Source organism: Pogoniulus pusillus, chromosome 12 (assembly GCF_015220805.1).
Source record: "Pogoniulus pusillus isolate bPogPus1 chromosome 12, bPogPus1.pri, whole genome shotgun sequence".
Taxonomy (NCBI): domain Eukaryota; kingdom Metazoa; phylum Chordata; class Aves; order Piciformes; family Lybiidae; genus Pogoniulus; species Pogoniulus pusillus.
In genome coordinates this window covers 23,987,084-24,009,027 of record NC_087275.1, presented here as the reverse complement: position 1 = coordinate 24,009,027, position 21,944 = coordinate 23,987,084, and the positions used below count along the sequence as shown (strand labels likewise).

At 43.6% G+C, this 21,944-nt stretch overlaps 1 long non-coding RNA gene across 1 annotated transcript; it reads left to right on the top strand.

Annotated features, from left to right (window-relative positions):
• Positions 1 to 210: 210 nt before the first annotated feature.
• Positions 211 to 8,987, top strand: LOC135180016 (uncharacterized). The gene is made up of 2 exons (XR_010304244.1): positions 211 to 270; positions 8,558 to 8,987. It is a non-coding gene; the product is annotated as an uncharacterized LOC135180016 (long non-coding RNA).
• The last annotated feature ends 12,957 nt before the right edge of the window (positions 8,988 to 21,944 follow it).

The following is a 21,944-nucleotide window of genomic DNA, read 5'->3' as shown; positions in this document are numbered from 1 at the left end:
TTCCCCCTTCTTCCTCATTTCCTCTCCATCCTTTTCCTCTCCATCTCCCTTCTTTCAGCACCACCTCCCCGTTTCCACTCTATTTGCCCACACTGCATTTTCCCCTTGTTCCCCCCAAACCCAGAGCACCTGGGCTCTGCTAGTCTCCTCCCACCCCAGGTGTGTCCAATTTGCCCTGCCTGCCCACTCCCCTTTATAATCAGCCCCAGCAGAGGCAGAAGCCTCAAGCTTGCCCAACTGGGCAGAGGGATCCTCCTCCTGGCATCACCGGTGAGTGCCCATGGTGTGCACTGGGTGAATGGTGGAGGGGATCAAAAGGCCGGGGGGCCTGGTGGCCCCCCGGTTTGGTAGGCTAGAGAATTGATGCTCATTCTACCATCACTTGTGGGTGCTGGCTGGGCCTACTTAGGCTGGGCTCCTCTATGTTTAGTTGCTTCTTCCTGCTCACTTATGATCACAGAACACAGAGGTTGGAAGGTTGATCTGGTGAGGAGTGGCTGAGGGAACTGGGGTTGTTTAGTTCAGAGGAGGCTGAGAGGATACCAAAGGAATGCATCCAGACAGGTCTTGAAAGTCTCCAGAGAAGGAGACTCCACAACCTCTCTGGGCAGCCTGTTCCAGTGCTCCATGAACCTTACAGTAAAGAAGTTTTTCCTTGTGTTGAGGTGGAACTTCCTTTGCTGTAGTTTATACCCATTACCCCTTGTCCCATCACAGGGCACAACTGAGAAGTTTGTCCCCTCCCTCTTGACACCCAGCCCTCATATATTTATAAATATTGATTAAATCCTCTCTAAGTCTTCTTTTCACCAGACCAAAAAAGCCTCAAGTCTCAGCCTCTCCTCACAGAACAGTGCTCCAGGCCCTCAGTCATCTTTGTTAGCCCTTTGTTGGACTCTTTCAAGTAGATCCTTGTCCCTCTTGAACTGGGGAGCCCAGAACTGGACACAGTATTCCAGGTGAGGTCTCACCAGGGCAGAGCAGAGGAGCAGGAGAACCTCCCTGGATGTGCTGGCCACAGTCCTCTTAATGCACGGCAGGATCCCATTGCCCTTGGCCACAAGGGCACACTGCTGTCCTGCGGATAGGTTGTTGTCCACCAGGACTCCCAGCTCCTTTGCCACAGGGCTGCTTGCCAGCAGATCACCTCCCAGCCTCTACTGGTGCAGTTTATTGTTCCTTCCCAGGTGCAGGACTCTGCATTTATCTTTGTTAAACCTCATTAGGTTCCTAATGTGAGCTGTGCCCAGCTCTCCAGCCTGCCCCAGTCCCTCTGAATGGAAGCAAAGCCTTCAGGTGTCAGCCCAGCCTCCCAGTTTGGTATCACCAGCAAACTTACTGAGCAGACTCTGGCCCCTCATCAATGTCATTGATGCCTTTGGTGGTGGTGGTGTTTCAGAGCATGTCTGTGAACACTTTCTCAACACCCATCTGTGTGTAACTATCCTCCTCTGACATCTTTTCAACTTGTGTTCAGATCAAGCCAGTCAGCCTCTGCTGTCTGCTTTTGTTCCTTTAGGGAATACTGCTCTTCAGGTCAGGGGCAGGAGGATGCACCTGAGATGAAACAAACATTCTCTGAGCAAACCCACAGAATTTGTTATGGCCCATCCATGCAGGGATAGGTGCAGATCCAGCTAGAACCTATCTCCTTATAAATAAAAGGTATAGGGGGAAAATAGAATCATGTTCTTGCAGTGTGGGTCAGACTCTATTCCATAGCAACGCTACAGAATTTCACATCATGCTAAGTTATATGCAGTACCTGTGCTTGCCAGAATTAGAATATGCACATGGAAGGTTTTGAATTCAGCTTACCTCAGGCAGAAGGGGCTGCATTTCACAGTGCAGCTCAGAGTGCATTGTGTCTATCACCTGCAATGCACAACTTTGAAATTGTGATAAAGAAGTGACAGGTGAAGAGTCAAAATATGAAGTGTTTTTCACAATGAAGATGTATCATGTCTTTCTACCAGTATCTCTATAAACAGCTCAGACTCCTGGTTATATCCATTCAGATCTTTCCCTTTCTTGTTCCAAAGACATTTCTTCAGAGGGGCACATCACTTCTCATCTTCCTTTTGACTTATCTCAAAGGAGTTTTCTGCTAACGCTGTAATACTTCTGGGCATGTTCCTCAGCAGAGCAGACAGGTGGTGTAAGTGGGACTCTTGTTCAGCAAACTCTGTCTAGAACATAATACTCAGCTACCTGCTAAATGACTTCCTAGGAGTTAATGTGAGCTGTCCACGTTCTAAAATCCACTCAGGTGAAGGTATGAAACAACCTGCAAATGGGTTGGGTGTGGGAAAGATAAAGCAAAAGGACCTTGGAGTGAAGAGGTGAGCCATTTCCTCTGGTCCTGCCAGCTTTCCATACCACTTCACTGATGAGGAATTCTTTTTCAGTACATGTGATCAGTGTTAAGTGGGAGAACTAAAGGTTTCTGGATGCAAATACAGCAGATTTTCATAATAAAGGCACATTTATTACTTTCCATTCTTGTCTTAAACACCTAGAGCAGCTGCAGAATGTTGTTGGTTCCTACTACTCCTTAAGCAATAACAACTGAGTCACAGGGCCTTTCCTAGGGATTAATGAGTAGCTGGGAGAGTTGATGGCCCAAAGCAAACTGGAGGACCATTAATTTCCTGGGGAATGCCCTATGCCTCAACTACTATTTACCACTATGACCTCCATCCTCTTCTTTATACTGTTACACAGAGGAAAAAATCCCAGACTTGAGCAGGGATGGTGCTAGATGTTGCTCAATTTTGTTCATGTGCTGCAGCTGCCAGTCAAGAAATATTTCTCTAGATCTTTGCTGGGAAAGTGCTTGCCTGCACAAAATGCACAGACAGCAGTAAGGTAAATCCTTGTGTTTCAAAAGATAAGCATCCGATCCCAAAGGAGTGCAAGAGTCAGCATTCTAAGAGCTGGGAGAGGACCACAGAGCTCATCATACTGAAATGCAACCACAAGCTTTGCAGAAGAGTGCCTGCACAATTAATTCTTGTTTCTCCTTTTTTTGGAGGTGCTCTGTGTGTGTCCCATGCTTGGAGTCTCAGAAACAGCAAGGAGAGGGGGACGTCTTCCCACTCCAAAGCCAAATTCAACAGCAGTGATAGTAGAAGGGATGCACAGCATCTTCCCTTACACACTAGGTAATATTAGTTGGAAGATGACTGCTTCAGTATCCAAAGGGGGCCTACAGGAAAGCTGGAGAGGGACTTTCTAGGGTGTCAGGGGACTTGGGGAAAGGAACAAGGCTAGAAATGGGTAGATTCAGAATGGATGTTAGGAAGACATTCTTCACCATGAGGGTGGTGAGACCCTGAAATGCATTGCCCAGGAAGGTGGCTGAAGCCTCATCTCTGGAGGTGTTTAAGGCCAGGCTGGATGAGGCTCTAGACAGCCTGATCTAGTGTGAGGTGTCCCTGCCCATGGCAGAGGGGTTGGAACGAAAAGATTCTTGTGGTCCCTTTGAATCCTGCCTGATTCTATAAGGAAACTAATGCTATGGATCATGTAGTAACCTGCTGCACATAGTGTTTTTTTCAGAGCAAAGCAATTTCTGCCCTCCCTTTCAAGCCTTCTCCTGGAATATCACCCTGGAACAGAAAAATCCGTGGGTTGAAAAATCTTTCAGAGCAGCTGTGACTAGTTCCCTTCCCCTCTAAGTGCTGGAGCTCAAAATACCTTGCTCCATCTGGAGAATGAGGTTTCCAGGTTGTTTTAATGTAATCTGCTGATTTCGAGAGCAAAATCTTTGTGCCAATTCACAGCCCACGTAACTTGAATTAAATTAGTGGGTCTGCTTTTCTACCCTCCCTGGTAGCTGACATAGCAGGCAGAAAACCCTGAGGAGGAAGGAGTGGCAGAGACAATGTGCCATGAACTGACTGTGATCCCCATTCCCCTGTGATGCTGCAGTGGGATGAGGCAGAGAATGTGACAGTAAAATGCAGGAAGAAGGGTGGGGTGAGTGGAAGGTGTTTAAAGATACAGGTTTTATTTCTCATTTTCCTACTCTGCTAATAAACTAATTTCATTTCCCAGAGCCAAGTCAAGCTTGGCCCAGGATGTTAATTGCAGAGTGATCTCCCTGTTCTTTTTTTTTGACCCATGAGCCCTTCATTACACATTCTCTCCCCCATCCAGCTGAGAAGGTGAATAGAATAGAACAGAATAGAATCAACGAGGCTGGAAGAGACATCCAAGATCATCCAGGCCAACCTAGCACCCAGCCCTGTCCAATCAACTAGACCATGGCACTAAGTGCCTCATCCAGGCTTTTCTTGAACACCTCCAGGGATGGCAACTCCACCACCTCCCTGGGCAGCCCATTCCAATGCCAATCACTCTCTCTGGGAAGAACTTCCTCCTGACATCCAGCCTATACTTCCTCCAGCACAGCTTGAGACTGTGTCCCCTTCTTCTGTTGCTGCTTGCCTGGGAGAAGAGACCAACCCCCAGCTGGCTACAGCCTCCCTTCAGGTAGTTGTAGACAGCAATGAGGTCACCTCTGAGCCTCCTCTTCTCCAGGCTAAACAACCCCAGCTCCCTCAGCCTCTCCTCCTGTCCCTGGAGGTGTTCAAGAAAAGCCTGGATGAGGCACTTAGTGCCATGGTTGATTTGATTGGACAGGGCCGGGTCATAGGTTGGACTGGATGATCTTGGATGGCTCTTCCAACCTGGTTGATTCTATGATTTCATCCAAGATTTCCTGCTTGGTGATTTAAATCAATTGACTGTTGGTGTTTGAGTTAGCTTACAGCCTTCAAACAGTGGTGGGGATGAATGGAAACTCTGCTAAGACATGTGCTAGAAATGTTGTATTTGCTGTTATCTGAGAGGTCAGTGACATTTTTGCATCCAGGACATCTGGACTACTGCCATTAGAAGACTGGGTAATGCCTCTGAATTGCACTACATATTGTGACTATGGCTCAGAAAAGTCACAGCAATCAGTACTTGACCATTCTAACATTAACCTAAAATGGTGTGTGTAGCTTTTGAACACTATTTGACAATCACAAGACAGACCTTGTGCTTCCATAGTTTCATGGGCAGCAGATATCACCTTCAGAATATTGAGACCAGCACACATTAGAGTTGCAGCAGGACAGCAAGAAGGAAATAAGAACTATACACAACAAAAGTACAGCTACAGGCACAGACAGCTAGAGAAAACTGCAAAATAACAGTTTGGAAAGCATATATATATATAAAGACTGAAAACTGTCACTGGTGAAGTGGTGTAATTTGTGCCTCCCCATTTCCTTCGTTTCCTGGTGAGGTGACTCCAAAGAACAGTATTTTCTTCTCTCTTGGCTATGTCATCAATCTCGCAACTCACACAGACAGCAACACGCCTCCAACTGGTGTATAGGCTCAGAAATAGTCTCTCAGTTTATCCAGTTGCTGAGTGGCTTTGAATGCTTCGTGCTACATCCTACATCTGCTTTTGTCTGGATTTCAAAAGCATTGTATCTTACTGTGTTTTCCAAACAAATCTTCATCACTGGCCCAAAAAAGGACATGTTGGCTTTCCTATTCAATGCAGGCACTTCCCAATCCAGCTCCAGAATGGCTGGGATCCATTTAACTTAAGTCAGGAATTGCATTAAAAAAAGGTTTGACTATGAATTGTTTCAGAAACAGTTTAAGATTTCATCTGCACTTACTTTCAAGTGGCATAAGGCAGTTGTTAAAACCTTACATTCTGCTCACCCCAGCCCAGATTTGGTGAGCAAACAATTCCTTTTTTATCTTTGCAACAGACTTTGCCACAGGTTGGAGAAGCCTAAAACTATTAAAAAAAAAAAAAAATAGCACAGAGAGGAAAAAAAAGTTAAAAGGGACAGAGTTTTGGGACAGAATAGTTGAATATTTATTTATCCATAATGATCATGGAAGAAAAGCTCTAAGAAAAGCTCTTACTGAAGGAATGAGTAGGGGAAGTAGCAAAGAATCATCAAAAAATAAGATGGGAGATTTCAGGAGGCAACTAAAAAATGGATTAAATGAGGGCAGGTGAAGCAAGTATTTCCTGAGCAAGAGCAGAGGCACGATGGCACACTGAAGCCTTTGCTGGAAGCGAGCTGTCCTTTTTAACATTAATGATTTTTTTGTGCTCTTTGGTGTGCCTAGAATCAAAAGACCTCAGGTACTTGCACAGCGTCTGCTTCCCAGCATTGTGCTCAGATGCAAAGGGGAGTAAACATTAACCAAACTCAATGCGAATGAGAGGGAAACATTCACCTTAAAAACCCTGTCTGCAGGCCTGGGTTTGCAATCTCTGCACTTGCTAGATCTGTGGGAACGACTCATTTTTATGGTAATTACTCAGCGATGTTCACTGGGCAGTTTCTTATCTAACCCACGCCTGCTCTGTTAAAGAGCACTTAATCACAAAACCTGCTTTAGCAGATCCCTGCAAGCTGCTCAGTTAATGGTACATAGACCCAGTAAGAATCATAGAATCAACCAGGTTGGAAGAGACCTCCAAGATCATCCAGTCCAACCTATCACCCAGCCCTAGCCAGTCAACTAGACCATGGCACTAAGTGCCTCATCCAGTCTTTTCTTGAAGACCCCCAGGGATGGTGCCTCCACCACCTCCCTGGGCAGCCCATTCCAATGGGAAATCACTCTCTCTGTGAAGAACTTCTTCCTAATATCCTACTATCCAGAAATACTGGCTCATGAAGATGCTGCCACACATTTTTCCCAGGGCCAATGGGATCCTGGGATGCATTAAGAAGAGTGTGTCCAGCAGATCGAGGGAGGTTCTCCTCCACATCTACTCTGCCTTGGTGAGACCTCATCTTGAATACTGCGTTCAGTTTTGGGCTCCCCAGTTTAAGAGGGACAGAGATCTGCTCTAAATAGTCCAACAGAGGGCTACAAGGATGATTAAAGGACTGAAACACTGCCTGATGAGGAGAGGATGAGTGATCTGGGGCTTTTTAATCTGGAGAAGACTGAGAGGTGAACTAATAAATGTCTATAAATATCTGAGGGCTGGGGGTCAGGAGTGGGGGACAGGCTCTGCTCACTTGCTCCCTATGACAGGACAAGGAGCAATGGATATAAGCTGCAGCACAGCAGGTTCCACCTCAACACAAGGGGGAACTTCCTTACTGCAAGGGTCACAGAGCACTGGAACAGGCTCCCCAGAGAGGTTGTGGAGTCTCCTTCTTTGGAGACTTTCAAGGCCCATCTCTGTGATCTGAGCTAGATTGTATAGTCCTGCTCTGGCAGAGGGGCTGGACTCAGTGATCTCTTTGGGTCCCTTCCAATCCCTAACATCCTGTGATCTTATCTCCCAAGCTTGCTGAGTTCACACCATTCAGGGAACTCCTGGAAACAGATGCTTACATGGGATGGACATTATGAGTAACACACAAGGCACAGCATTTTTGCTCAGGTTTTTGCACTGAGAGGGTAATTGTTGCAAACTCCGAAACTCAGAGCCTGTAATCAGTGACTTGCCACTGTTACTACCACCTTTTTGTGATCTGCTTTGGGAAAACAGTGCTTCCTGCACCACAGCTTCACTGGTGCCCAAGTTCACCTACATACAACACCTTGGAGCCAGATGCAGAAACTGAATCCTGACTGAGTCTTATGGCTGATATTTTCAGTTGTTTGTTCTTCTCTTCACAGTGGTGTCTAATTCTCTCAGAAGCCACATAAACTGATCTTGGGGAAGCTACACCTCCACATTTGCCTGGATTTTTTCTTTCTTCCTCAGCGTGGATGTCACAAACAGTTTAAAATAGCTTGTGACTTGTGGCATTTTACTATCTATTGCAGATATTTGCAAATCATGCAATTATAGAATGTGAGGGGCTGGAAGAGACCTCAAAAGATCATCTGGTCCAGCCCCCCTGCCAGAGCAGGATCACCTAAAGCAGATCACGCTGAAAAACATCCAAATGGCTTTTGAGCATCTCCAGACAGGGAGACACCACAACCCCCCTGGGCAGCCTGTTCCAGCGCTCTGTAACCCTCACAGGGAAATAATTCTTCCTCGGGTTCACAGGGAACCTCCTATGCCTCAACTTCCACCCATTGACCCTTGTCCTGCCACTGGGCATCACGGAGCAGAGCCTGGCTCCATCCTTCTGGCTCTCACCCCTTACACATTTATAAACATTAATGAGGTCACCTCTTCGTCTCCTCCTCTCTAAGCTAAAAAGCCCTGGCTTCCTCAGTCTCTCCTCATAAGGAAGATGTTCAACTTCCTTAACCATTTTTGTGGCAAATGGTAGAGGGAGAGAGCTTAAGCTATGAGGTAGTACTTCTAAGCCTAGAGAAACTGTTATAATAGTGCTAACCTACTCAGGACCAGCTGCCTCTTGGACTCAGGGGTCAGTGTTTTAATTCTGCAGTGTTTCCTGATCTTGCTGTTGCCAGAATGCACATTGTGTTGAGAAATTAGTAAGCTGTGCCTCCATGTCTTAAGGTATTTTGCTTTGTTGACCATTTTGGTGGCCCTCTGTGTCCTTCAAAAAACCCCCAACCGCTTTGTACCTGCTGCTGTTTTCAGTGTGTGTTGTTGAAGGAAGAGCTCTGTCTACATTGAAAAGATCCCTGAAGACAATCTCCAGTGCAGACACATGGAGAAACAGATATATGAGAATGAATGTAATGCTCTGAACATTGTGCCTCTGCTTCATGGGCCAGTTCTGCCAATCCACTACAATCTGGGATTCACGAAAGGAGATCTTGTCCCTGGACACGGAACTGTAATTCCCTTCTTTCTTGTGTCAACCCACTGAAGCACTAATTCTCAAGGAATGTAATCTTGCCTGTTTGCTGATGTAAAAGGTTCCTGGGATGAAAAAAAAACCTGCAGTTTTTCCTTTACCACCTTGCAGTGGGAAGCAGACTTTGCACAGTAAGTTGATTTATTATTAGAACCAGCGAAATCCATTGAATTCCTTCACGAGGCTGAAATAAATCTGTTTTGTTTGTAATAGTGCTTGCTATTTTTGTTAAACTGCTCCCTCTCAGGTCCTGTCCCAAGAAGAAATCCTACCAAGAAGGATTATTTTGGGCCAATTCTCCTTCAAAGAGTCACAATCAATAATCCCTCTTACGGAAAGCAACCTTTGGGAACACAGTAAAGGATGTTAATGGCAGTTCCTACGGACATCTCACTTTCTCTAAAGGCAACAAATGAAATATTTAAAGCTAAGTAGCATTTAAACGAGTCACTCACCATGAAGTCTGTCTCAAAGCACACAGACTAATCAAAACCAGAGCAACACAAGGGACCCTGGCTTTATAAAAATAATCTTTTCTCTTATACCATCAATTTCATAAAAGGCCTTCAAAATCCATGAGAGTAAAACTGTTTCTCACTTACAGAGAGGGATAAAAAAGTATTTGAGCGTTTCATGCTTTTTAAAGGAAGTAATGTAGCAAATTGTAGCCTTCTGTGATTCCATTTAAGTAAGTCAAGGTAAATACACAGGGCCTATAAGGTTGTGGCATGGGAATTTGGTAAGCTCTAGAAATTCAGAAACATGTGCCAGGGTAGGTATAGGCAGGATATTAGGAAGAAGTTCTTCACAGAGAGAGTGATTTCCCATTGGAATGGGCTGCCCAGGGAGGTGGTGGAGGCACCGTCCCTGGGGGTCTTCAAGAAAAGCCTGGATGAGGCACTTAGTGCCATGGTCTAGTTGATTGGTTAGGGCTGGGTGATAGGTTGGACTGGATGATCTTGGAGGTCTCTTCCAACCTGGTTGATTCTATGATTCTATGATAGTCTCCTTACTGTCACCTGTACATGGGATATCACTCCATATATTTTCAGTGCTACGTGGCTTATCAATACAGATTCTTTCTAAGAGCTTCAGATTTCATGACATATACATGTATACACATATTTTTATGTTAAGAAAACAAACTGAAACATTCCCTTGTACCTTTCCTTTGGATATCTGCCTATAAAATTATCACGAACCATGTGCAAATTCACTTAGGTATTAGAAGTAGCAGTTGGGGTCCTTTGCTGTAAGCAGTTACAGAAGAAGATGCTGGTGATGCTGGTTCTCAATGGTTAGGTCATACATGGGGCATGCTGTAGCAAACTCTCCTTTGCTCTCCTCACTGCCTCCTCATCCCAGAGAGAAAACACTGGACTTGACTGAATCAGGGGCAGGCTTCTCTCTTCACTGCAGGAACAAATGTCAAAATCTTTCCTGCTACAGTTGTTGCAGCACTGGCACCCATGCAACAAAGATTAACCAGGGCCAAACCTGGTCTCTTAATAGACAGTGAGGTACTACAGATCCATCTCTCTTTTACCTCAAAGAGATGGTAGCAAATTTTCCTTCCCTCTGCTCCCTTTTGCACCTGGCTGCCCTGAGTAGGTTTCTCTGCATATGACCTATTGTCCGTGCTGCATTGAGCTCACTAAGACTGCAGGCAAAAGAGCAAAGAACTACCCAAACAAGCAAAAGTGATAGCAGCCTCTAGCAAGATTTTGTCCTGCACAGCATATTAAGAGCATCAAGTCCTGGAAAGCAAAAGTTGCATGGCATTTGTTAGCCAGAACAGGACTTACAAACACTCCAAACAGCTTACCTGAGACTACAGCTAGCCTGGATTTCACTCTAATGAGTATTATATGTAGTCATCCTGCAGTCCTATAGTTGGGAAACCATTCCTTTGCCACTGTGCTCTGGTGTCTCCCTTTAGCTTTTAGTTGTGTCTCTAGTCTTTTCATAGCAAGGACAACCTAAAGCCTAGAAGCTGAATGCAAACTGAGAACAGGTACACATCTCCCTTTTCAAGGCATGAGACTTTTCAGGCGAGCACAGAGAATGAGCCCTCATCCTTTCTACTGCTCCTGAAGCAGGGAAAGAGAAGCTTATTCCAATTCCAGCAAAGAAATTAATTTACTAGACTCCCCTTTCCCTAGGGCTCCAGGCTGCCTTTTATTTGTAAGTGGGGCAAAGCCATTTTGTGGCCAAACCTTTTCCATTTTTTCTGATTCTCCTAAATTAATGAATTGCCCATAAGCATCCTTGTGAAGATTTTCCTGGCCAAATTATAACCCAAATTTAACTGATTTGTATATAGACGTGGGTGGGGCTTTCTGGAAATAAAATTAACTACATACTTTATAATTCCTGCCTTGTCAATTGCCCCAACTTAATCAATGTCTTCAGAACTTAACATCCCTTCGAAGACTAAGCATGAAAATGTTGTGACAATGTTCAAAGCAAAACTATCCAGCAGCAAACTCTTTGATGTCATCTACTCAGTGACAAACTGTGGACCAAGAAGAATTTACAGGAATATTTCTGTTGGGACATTTTTCCTATCTGACTAATTGAGTTGTGTGAAAGCAGATCTCATCCTTTCCATCTAACTAATTAAAGAGGCCAAGAATACATCAATCATATCAAAAGCATGGGCACAAGGTTGTTGTGGTTTTAAAAATGATATTAAATAATCTAATCAGTAGTAAGGATTTGGAAATTAAATGTTCTGTTATCACAAACACCAGAAGGAAACATGAAATTGACTTACAGCAAACATTCTAGCATAGATTTCCAGGTCCAGCTTGAACGAGGCTGGAGGCAACATCAAATGTGCTGTGTCCATAGGTATTTCTACATGTGTTTAAATGCTACAGAAAGCAAGAAACCTCACTATACATTGTTTGCTGATGCTAGACAAAGTGGTGAAACAGGACAAAACCTCATTCATTATCAGACATTTAAATTGGTTTCGAGTTGCTGCATGCTGCAGAGATGTGCATTGCTCTTAAAGCATATTTTGACCTTACTGCATACTTAACACTATGCACATCATTACCTTTAAGTGTGGGAATAATTCCTTTAATATGAAGAATTTCTATGAGTATTTGTAGGGCTGAATCCTAAGTCTGAGCTGTTCTTCACAAAGATATTCAGGAAAATGAATGCAAATTAAGTAAAGGCTTAATTTAAAGCAGATTACTTAAAGTGCATTTAACCCTGTAAAGAATTTTCAAAATTAAAGCAGTCTTAATTCAGCTTTGTATAAAGCTTAATCCATTTTCAATTTATACTTTAAGTGAATTTGGACTAATTAAGTTGAATGTTCTATGCAAATGAGCCTGAAGCCCTAATTCAGAATGGTGACCAAGGACAGGTATAAATCTATCCCTATTCAGAAAAGCTATTTTCAGTAAGATGCATACAGGTACTCCAACATTTTCCTGAATCAGACTCTTAACTATTTTATATTCTTCAACCATCTGAGAATAATAGTTTGATGGTAAGGAAAAAAACCCACAGCCCACAGGGCTGAAAAGCAGATAAATACATTTCATTTGCTGTCCTCCAGATGATACCAGTTTCTCCAGTGTGTGTTCAAGAAATCTTCAATGTCTGTTTTTTATGCAGGAAATATCTGATTGACATAGAATTAAAAACTGGTTCTTCAGGCTGGAATTATATTTTCCTTGGAAGGGGAAAAGAAGGTTAACACTTCATTTTCTGGGAAGACTTCTTAAGGGTTGGCTGTTTTCTGAACCCAAATGGAACAACCCCAGATTTCAGCAATTGTATTTATCTAGGATTTTACAACCCAGATTATACAACTCTTCTTTCAAAGGTCCCCTTCCATGGATGTGTACTTGAAGTGTCTGAATCTAGATTATTTTCTGGCTGGATATGCAGAAAGAAACTGAGAAAAAAAAAAACATGCTTTATAACAGGGTGTGAATAAATGCTCTAATTCATAAGACAGTTTAAATATTTAGTGCTAGTTATATATGTGCTTAATTACTTCCCTGAAGAGAGGTAAGACTGTACAGTAGTGTTATCACTAGAAATGTAGCACCAAAGAGGTATTAAGTGGCAAGCTCTTTACTGACTACCTAAAGTAAAAGGACAAAATATATCAGCACTTCCAGGCTGTTTACAAAAACTAGGCAGACATCCCACATCTGCATACCCAGACTGGCTTGGAGAAGTCAGCTCACACGTGATACAGCTTAGCTTCTGATCCATGCAATTTATTTTCCAAACACAAATTCCTTCAGCTCCCTGACACCTGAATAGTCATATCCATACAGCACAACAGAGCATAGGACAGCAGTCTTCAAGATACTAAAGACCTGAGATGTTTTGATTTATATATGGTGTGCTGTATTCTGACATGTATCTGTCAAGATCTATATCTATATTGTATACCTGTATCACAGAATGACAGAAACATGCAGGTTGGAAAAGACCCTCAGGACCACCAAGTTCAAATGTTATCCCTACTCTACAAGATGCACCCTAAACCATATCCCCAGGCACCACATCCTTGATGGCCTTTAAACACATCCAGGGCTGGTGACTCACTCACCTCCCTGGGCAGCCAATTCCAATGCCTGACCACTCCTTCTGTGAAAAACTTTGCTCTAATATCTAGTCTAAACCTAAGCAGTTGCAGCTTAAGGCCATTCCCTCTTGTTCTGTCACTATTTACCTGTGAGAAGAGACCAGCAGCAGCCTCTCCACAATGTCCTTTCAGGTAGCTGTAGACAGGGATGAGGTCTTCCCTCAGCCTCCTCTTTTTCAGACTAAACAGCCTCAGCTCCTTCACTTGCTTTTCATAAGATTTATTCTGCAGGCCTTTCCCCAGCTTTGCTGCCTTCCTCTGCACTCAATTCAGTACCTCAACATCCCTCTTGTATTGAGATGCCCAAAACTGAACACATTAGTTGAGGTGTGACCTCACCAGAGCTCACACAATCACTTCCCTTCTCCTGCTGGACACAGCACTTCTAATACAAGCCAAGATGCTATCTATCTATATCTAAATCTATATCTATATCTCTGTATCTAGTTAGGATATAGAATAATCTATATCTCTACATCCAGTCAGGATATACTAGAGAACCTGTGCAGCTGTATTTTCATGCCACTGAGCTCACCTGCCAGCAAGACAGTACAACTTCTGGTCACAGGCTGGCACAGAAAAAACTGCCTTGTGCATCTTCATCTGATCTTCCTTTACTAGCATGGGTAGGGGCAGAAGTAGATTGAAAATGCCTGCACCACGACCTACTCACAGTCCACTTAAAGCAACAATGCAGACATGGCACCTGATGGCCATATGAACACTGAGATTTGAGAGTTCTGCACATCAAATTCACCCAGTGCCTGTATTTTGGCCAGTCTTCCTCACAAGGAAGAGCCAAAATATATTACTTTCTCATCTTTTTATCACTCGTGTGGTGAGAGGATTTTATCCTATATAGGCTCTTCAAAAGTGCTTATCCCTATGTTAGATGAGCACTGTCCAGAAAAAAGAGGAGGAGATCCAAGGGCAATTACTATCATCATGCTCACTTATTACCTAATTCCCGCTGCCAGAAACAGCAATTTGTTTGGCTCTCCTTCCTTTTGCTGCCTTTCCTTACATCCTTTTCTTTCTGTCTGCTAAAGTTACTATCAGCACTGTTCCCACTTTGGTTAAAAAGGTGAATAGAAAAGATACTCATAGAAAGAGACATGGCTGCCTTCAACAGTGCTCTGTGGAAGGGTTCTGTTGTGACCACGGCAGCCAGTAACATAATGTGAAGGGAGCACTACTTGTAAATGAGGCTTTATTTTAATTTCCCTGTAATTGTTTCCAGAATTTCCACGACCCACTTATAGCTGAGACAGTATTTCTGCCACACTGAGCTCAAAGAGCTTTTTAGACGTGTTTGAAAGCTGTTAGCCACCATCACATGCCAGTCATTCTCTCCTTGTGTTCTGTATCTGCTTCACATCAGGCACCCAGTGGTCTCTACACTTGCTGCTATCTCCTCTTGAACCGAAAGCTTTTACTGTTCTTCAGTTTGCATATGTGTTGTGGATGAGGACTAGTGCCCAGCTTAGGTGTGAAGAGCAAAATAATCGCTCCAGGCACAGAAAAGCAACTTCTCCCTTGCACACATTATGCTGGCAGCATTTAATTGGCACCTAGATAATAAGGACATCTACTTCCATGTAAAACATGGTCAGGACTTACAGCCATGAAATGGACTTGATCGCATTTAAATTGTGTTTTACTGTGCTGGCTTATAGAGATGGCTTGGAGCCGATGTGGCAGCTCATTAACACTCAGTTAACACTTCTCTATATAGCACAGCAGTGACTTAAACATTTTCATATTTTCAGGGGAGTAATGCATGTGGAATTAAAGGGAGGAGTAATGGGTTAAGACATACAAAAATATGATGAATAAATCAGTTTTAAAAAACATTGAAATAATAATAATAATACTAATAATAATCCCTTCAGTGTACTGAAAGTACCATTTGTGATGACAGAGTTGAGGAGAAGCATAACTTTTACTTCCCAAGTTTCCAGTGTGTGTGATTTCTGAGAGTCCAAGCTTCAGGTACCAGACACAGCCATCTACAGAGGAGCTGCTCATTATCTGAGGAAGCACACAACTAATTCAGCTTCTGTTTTCAACCTTAGAGGAGCATCTGTTATATTTAAAACCCCTATAACTCAGTCTTAACTGTTAGGCTTTCCTTGATGCTGTAGCCTTCACTCCTGAAACCCATAAAGTTGTAAAGAGGGAAGTGAAAATGTCAGACTGTGTTTGATTGCCAGAAAACCGACTGTTTCCCGTAACAAAAGACAGTAATCTTCATGTTAAATGGGGATCTTGTCTACTAGTTGTCTGAGACCTCAGACAGCAAAGTGAGAGCGTGCAGGAAAATAGGCAGATTATCATCCAGCCCTCCCCACTGCAACATCAGTCTGTGTTAACGAGTGGATTTGCACAGAATGTGCTGAAATCCCACTTAGGTTGCTCCTCATCAGGATGAATACTGGTCTAGCAGCCACTCAGAGTCTAACAAAGGGTCGGCAAGTAGCGACCTGCAAAGCAGCTAAAGCTAGCCAAAGAGGAGAAGGAGGCATGCAGAATGATGCCTGCCTTAATGACTCTTATTAGGCAGTCTCTCCTGCAGCGCTCAGCAGAACCAACGCTGCTTCTCTCTGCTCAGAATTTTGGCAGCCAGCAGTTCCACTTTTACCCCCCAGTCTGAGATCGATCCTGCCAGAAGGGAACTGGACTTTCCTGAGAGAAGGAGGTATTCCTCACAGTCCTCACCACCTGCAAGAGGTCATGAGTCTTTTGAAAGTCCCTTTCTTGCTAAACCAGACCTTTTGTGGGCAGTGGGGAGTGTACTGCTCAACATGATGCCCTGCAGAGCTATCAAACTAGTTTTAGGAGAGCTGTTGTGGCAGTAGGGGCAGTATCGCTGCACTACTGCGAAGCTCCACCTGGCCCAATTAGCCCCACTGGAAAGCATTTTGGGTGTCTCCGTGTGGCCTTTTGTTATGCCAAGTAAACAAACACATACAGCACATTTGCAAAACCAGCTACGCCAGAAACACTCATGCACAGATTGAGTCGTTAAGCAGATTTCATCTGGATGACTGTGCACGAACTCTGCGGTGTTTTGCACAGGGAAGATGGCAGGCAGCAACTGAAGAAACAGTTCCTGGACTCTGACGGGGGCTTGTCTCCCAAGGAAGAAGCAACTTTACCTGTGGAAGCTGAAAGGCTGAGCTTTCTTTTGGAAATGTGATTGCCAATGGAGATGGAAAGCAGTGGAAGAAGCAGTGGCAGATGATGCATTCAATCAGGAATCTCTTTTTGGCTACAATGCCCAAGAGGAGTGACTCTATGTAATGAAACTAATTCCTCTTTGGTGAGGAGGCAGATGGGACAAAGGCAGGCCTGATGCAACCCAGAGTTTTGCTCATATTTGTACTATGGTGTAAAGTGGACTTCTAATGATCTCTGCCCTTCCCTTTTCCATTCTCCCCAGATAGCCCTAAAACCACTCAGCTGCAGTCATCTGTTAAGTTCGTCTCCTGAACATTCTCTTCTCAGACACTTGATAAACTGTAATTCATTATAATATCATCTTAAGCTTAGTTTTTCTCAAATCTACCACTAATTCAGTGGGGTACATTCCACCCTTGAAAAGAAAAAAAAATAATAGAATCATAGAATCAGTCAGGGTTGGAAGGGACCACAAGGATTAGCCAGTTGCAACCCCCCTGCCATGGCCAGGGACACCCTACTCTAGAGCAGGCTGGTCAGAGCCTCATCCAGCCTGGCCTCAAACACCTCCAGGGATGGGGCCTCAACCACCTCCCTGGGCAACCCATTCCAGGCTCTCACCACTCTCATGCTGAACAACTTCCTCCTCACGTCCAGCCTGAATCTACCCATCTCCAGCTTTGCTCCATTCCCCCTAGTCCTGTCACTCCCTGAGAGCCTGAAATGTCCTTCCCCAGCTTTTTTGTAGGCCCCCTTCAGATACTGGAAGGCCACAAGAAGGTCACCTCAGAGCCTCCTCTTCTCCAGACTGAGCAGCCCCAACTCATAGCAGAGCTGCTCCAGCCCTCTGAGCATCCCAGTGGCTCTTCTCTGGACACACTCCAGCATGTTCACATCCTTCTTGTAATGGGGGCTCCAGAACTGGATGCAGTACTCCAGGTGGGGTCTCAGCAGAGTGGAGTAGAGGGGGAGAATCGCACCCTCGCCCTGCTGGCCACACTTTTCCTGATGCAGCCCAGGATCTGGTTGGCCCTCTGGGCTGCAAGTGCACACTGCTGGCTCATGTCAAGCTTCTCATTCAGCAGCACCCCCAAGTCCCTCTCCTCAGGGCTGCTCTCCAGCCAGTCACTGCCCAGCCTGTATTTGTTCTTGGGATTGCCCTTACCCAGATGCAGGACACTGCACTTGGTCTTACTAAATGACATCTGATTATCAAATATATTATCACTTCTATATTCAAACACTGATTTTTAGCATTGATCCTTGTGCAAGTTAAAAAATGTGACAAAAGTTTTACTAGGCAGCTTGGCTTTGAAAAATGGCTAAATTACCTTATATGAAATCTCATCATCGCTCCCTCCCTCCCAGGAAAAAAAGTATGTAATCAACTTAGGATATGTAGAGTAGGAAATTGCAACTAAAGTTTGGTAAGAGGTCTGAAAAAAAAGACTTTGAATGGGAAGTGTCAGGTGAGATAAAGTGAAAGAGTTACTACCTGCTCCACCTGTAATGTCTTCATTATTGGAGCCTTGGATATTAAGGTGAAGGCTGCTACTAAAACACCTCAGACTAATACCCCTACATTAATCTCTTTTCATGATGTTGGAAAAATGCCTGTAAGTTAATAAGTGCTCAGCACATGGGAGGATCAGATTTGATATAAATGAACTATATTTTTTTCTGGGGCTTTGGCACTTAGCTACATAAGTAATAAGCAGAAAATAGGACAAAAATGACTAATATGAAAGCATATGATGGAGGTTTATTAAAAGACTTATGGATGAAGGATAAGAATGCCCCCTTTTTTGTATCTATACATGATATACCAGCTTCTCTCCCATAGTTCTTTGAAGGCACAGGATCCAGAAGTAACAGCTGAGTTCTCAAATCAAAAAGCCAATGAGTTGGAATATTCCCCTTGAAAGAGATGATGGTGGCTTTATTGAAATGACTCTCCAAGAAGTGGCTGGCTCCCAGAGTGTGGTGGCGGAGCCAGACATGTCTTGGAACAGATTTGGTATAGCTGAGGAATAATCCAAGGCAGGGCTTATGCCAGGCCTCTTGTCATCAAATGATGATGTTGCTGGCATGGTTAGTCCCAGGAACCCCAGCCTCATGAACATAGGCTTCCCCTCAGCCAGCAGCTTCACTCGGTCTCATTCAGAATAAGGAGTCAACAGTAGCACAACCAGGATTTCCAGGAAGGTGGGCACAGGGGAAGGGGTCATGAGCCTCAGGTAGGAGGCTACAAGGCCTCATTGAAAACAGATGCTGCTAGAAACAAAGCTCTTGTAACAGCATCTCCTTTGCCAAGAAGGGGCATGAACACCAGCCACACTTACATTCCAGAAGACATGGGGTATTTGAGCAAAGAAATGCCATCAAAAACCCTGAATGGAAGACTGCCTTACTCTTGCCAGTCTGCCCAATGCAGGTGAACTGCTCTATCTACAGGTGCCTTGGTTTAGAGAAAAATGAAACAATTGCACCACAACATTTACCCAGTATAAATAAACTTGTAACAGGCACATCTTGCACACAAATTGTTGGGGTTCTTCAGCACACAGTGTACTGTGGCTCAAGACCTTACAGAGGCAAAGAAGAGGGAGCACTTAAAGAACGGTGTGTTTCTTTCACTCTCTATATGTATACACATGCATATATATATATATATACACACACACATCATAAACTTTGCATCCAAATTTAGCAAGAAGTCTTTATTGTTACCATTGTGCAAGTTGCCAAGTTGCACATCAGTGACAATTGTTCTAGTGCCAGAGAAAGCTGCACATTAAAGGTGGAGCCGTTTGCAAACTAAGATGAACTGTTGGTGATTGTGCCCTCACCGTACGATGAAAAGGGAGGTTCACTGAGCTTCAGGATGCACAGCAGCAGCATGGTACCTTCTATGATCTTGCTCAGGGAAAGGTCAGTCAGCTAGAGAAATTGCATTTAGCTACATAAGCTACCAGCTGGGACAAAAAGTGTCAAGTGACTCAGAGAGAGAGATGCTTCCCCAATTAGAATTGAAGTTATGAGGGGTTAAGAATAAGAACTGGTGGAAGATGGTTCAATTGACTGTGCCCACTATTCCAAACAGCCCAAATGTTTCCAAAGTAGGGAGGATTCTCCAAAGCATTTAAAGCCATTCTCTATTTCACAGATAAAAAGGTGCATACACATCCATTTTACCATGGAGAAAATGGTGTCTTTGCTCTCCTTTACTCTTGGATTTCAGGCTTTGAGCTTTAGATTAATGCAGGTCATTTTTTACCTTCATTTACTCTTCACCATAACAGAGATGGTGCTGAAACTGAGAAGTAAGAGCTACTAATGGGCCCATAGGGTCAGATTCAACCTCCAAACATTACACTAAACCTCCTAAACCTTTCAACCTAGCTTTTCAACCTAGCACTGCATTTGGCACCGTACCAACTTCTCTAACACATTGGATCAAATTCTGAAGCCTGATCATTTGGGCCTGATTCTGATACCTTTCACAAGAACCATTTTTACTTCTTTTGAAGACTCCCACATTAATAGAATTTGTGAGAAGACAGACAGAATGGGACACTCTCTAGTGACCCAAATTTGGATCCAAATTCATATTTCAGAGGTTGGGACTAGCCCACAATCCAACTCATTTGGCAACACTTTTCCATCTAATTGAGATATATAGTTTAGCATGAATGAAATACTTCCACAGTTAAAGAAGACACTAAAAAGCCTTTTTTCCAATGGTTAATTGAAATTAATTTTGAAGTAGTAAAAGTCTGATTATAGAATGATGTCATTCGCATGGACTACTTCATCTCAACACCAGGTTAAGTTAAAGGAACAAAGCTAATGAAGGTGCCAAGAACAGCAGTGTTTTCAGCTGAAATGAACACTTTCAGCACTGTGTATTAAAACAGGTAAAACCATCAGAAGCTTTACTTTGATATGTGCTTCATTTCCACATACACAATTGTGGCAGGACATCAATTCATAGAATCATAGAATCAACCAGGTTGGAAGAGACCTCCAAGATCATCCAGTCCAACCTAGCACCCAGCCCTATCCAATCAACTAGACCATGGCACGAAGTGCCCCATCCAGTCTTTTCTTGTGAAGTGGAAAGAAAACTCTCTTAGGCAATGTTAATATTTAGAAACCCAAACATTATTGTTATTTATGCTGTTCTCTTGGAAACCAAACCTAATACATTGCTCAGGACCCCCTGATGTTAAATCTGGCTGTGGTTCTACATGGGTTCGAAAAAGTGAGAATGTGTCAAGCATGAAAGCAATACAGAAAAGGGACTTTGCAAAAATGATACTTTCTCATTCCTCATGCACCAAACCAGCAGGGTAAGGGAGATTCATGACTGAAGTGCACTCTGTGATTCCCCAGCTGCTCCCAAGGGACCTCTTGGAGAGCACCATGGATGTATCCCTGCCTTATCACCCATGGAAGTTATGGCTGATGTGGGGCTCAGGGCAGAAGGTGAGCTTCCATATGTTCCCTCTGCATGTGGTCAAAGCATCATCAGAGTGCTCATTCAGAGAGAGGGTTTAGGACTTGCCCTTGTATCCATGCACTTCATAGACAAGAGCAGCTGCTCGCCACACCACCTCCAGCCGGCTTGAGAAAACCCTGATCTGAGAAGATGAGCTACCTTCTATCCCAAGTCCTGCTTTATCATTAACATTTTCTGTTAGTTAACATTGGAGCAGAAATGATCTCATGGGCCACTGAATTTGAGGTTGGTTATCACAGAAACTACACCACAAAATCTTTCATAGAATTACCAAACATAGTCTAATCACAAGCTACATTGCTTACCACCACCACCACCCTTCCTGGGACACTTTTCCACAACCTCACTGTTTGGATTACTAGAAACCTACTTCTATTTTCTAGCTTTAATTTATATATCCCCTAGGGGTTTTTAATATGAGCAATGATAAGCAAGCAAGTAAGAGCTTAGTTTAATTCTCAAAACCAGCATGAGCATAAACAAAATGTCATTAGGAGAAAGGATCTCTTGGGAAGGTAGCAAGTTAGAATTCAAAGGTATAAGAGAAAATAAGCATCTGCTGTTCTCATATTCACCACTGACAGGGCTGCACTGAATTTTATGCACCTAAATAAACTTTAATCTGGTTTGGGTTTATTACCAGGAATGTGGTCCTGTTATTCAGAACCTGGGGAAACTGTACCTCCAACTCTCCTCTCAGCAACTAGCCAAGAGCACTCATTTCAGATTTATGGATGCCAAAGAATTGAATGATGTTTATGAGGATCATTATAAAAAAAATTAGATGTAAACTGACCTAGAAAATGTTCTGATTAAAATATTTCTTATTTATTTACAACAG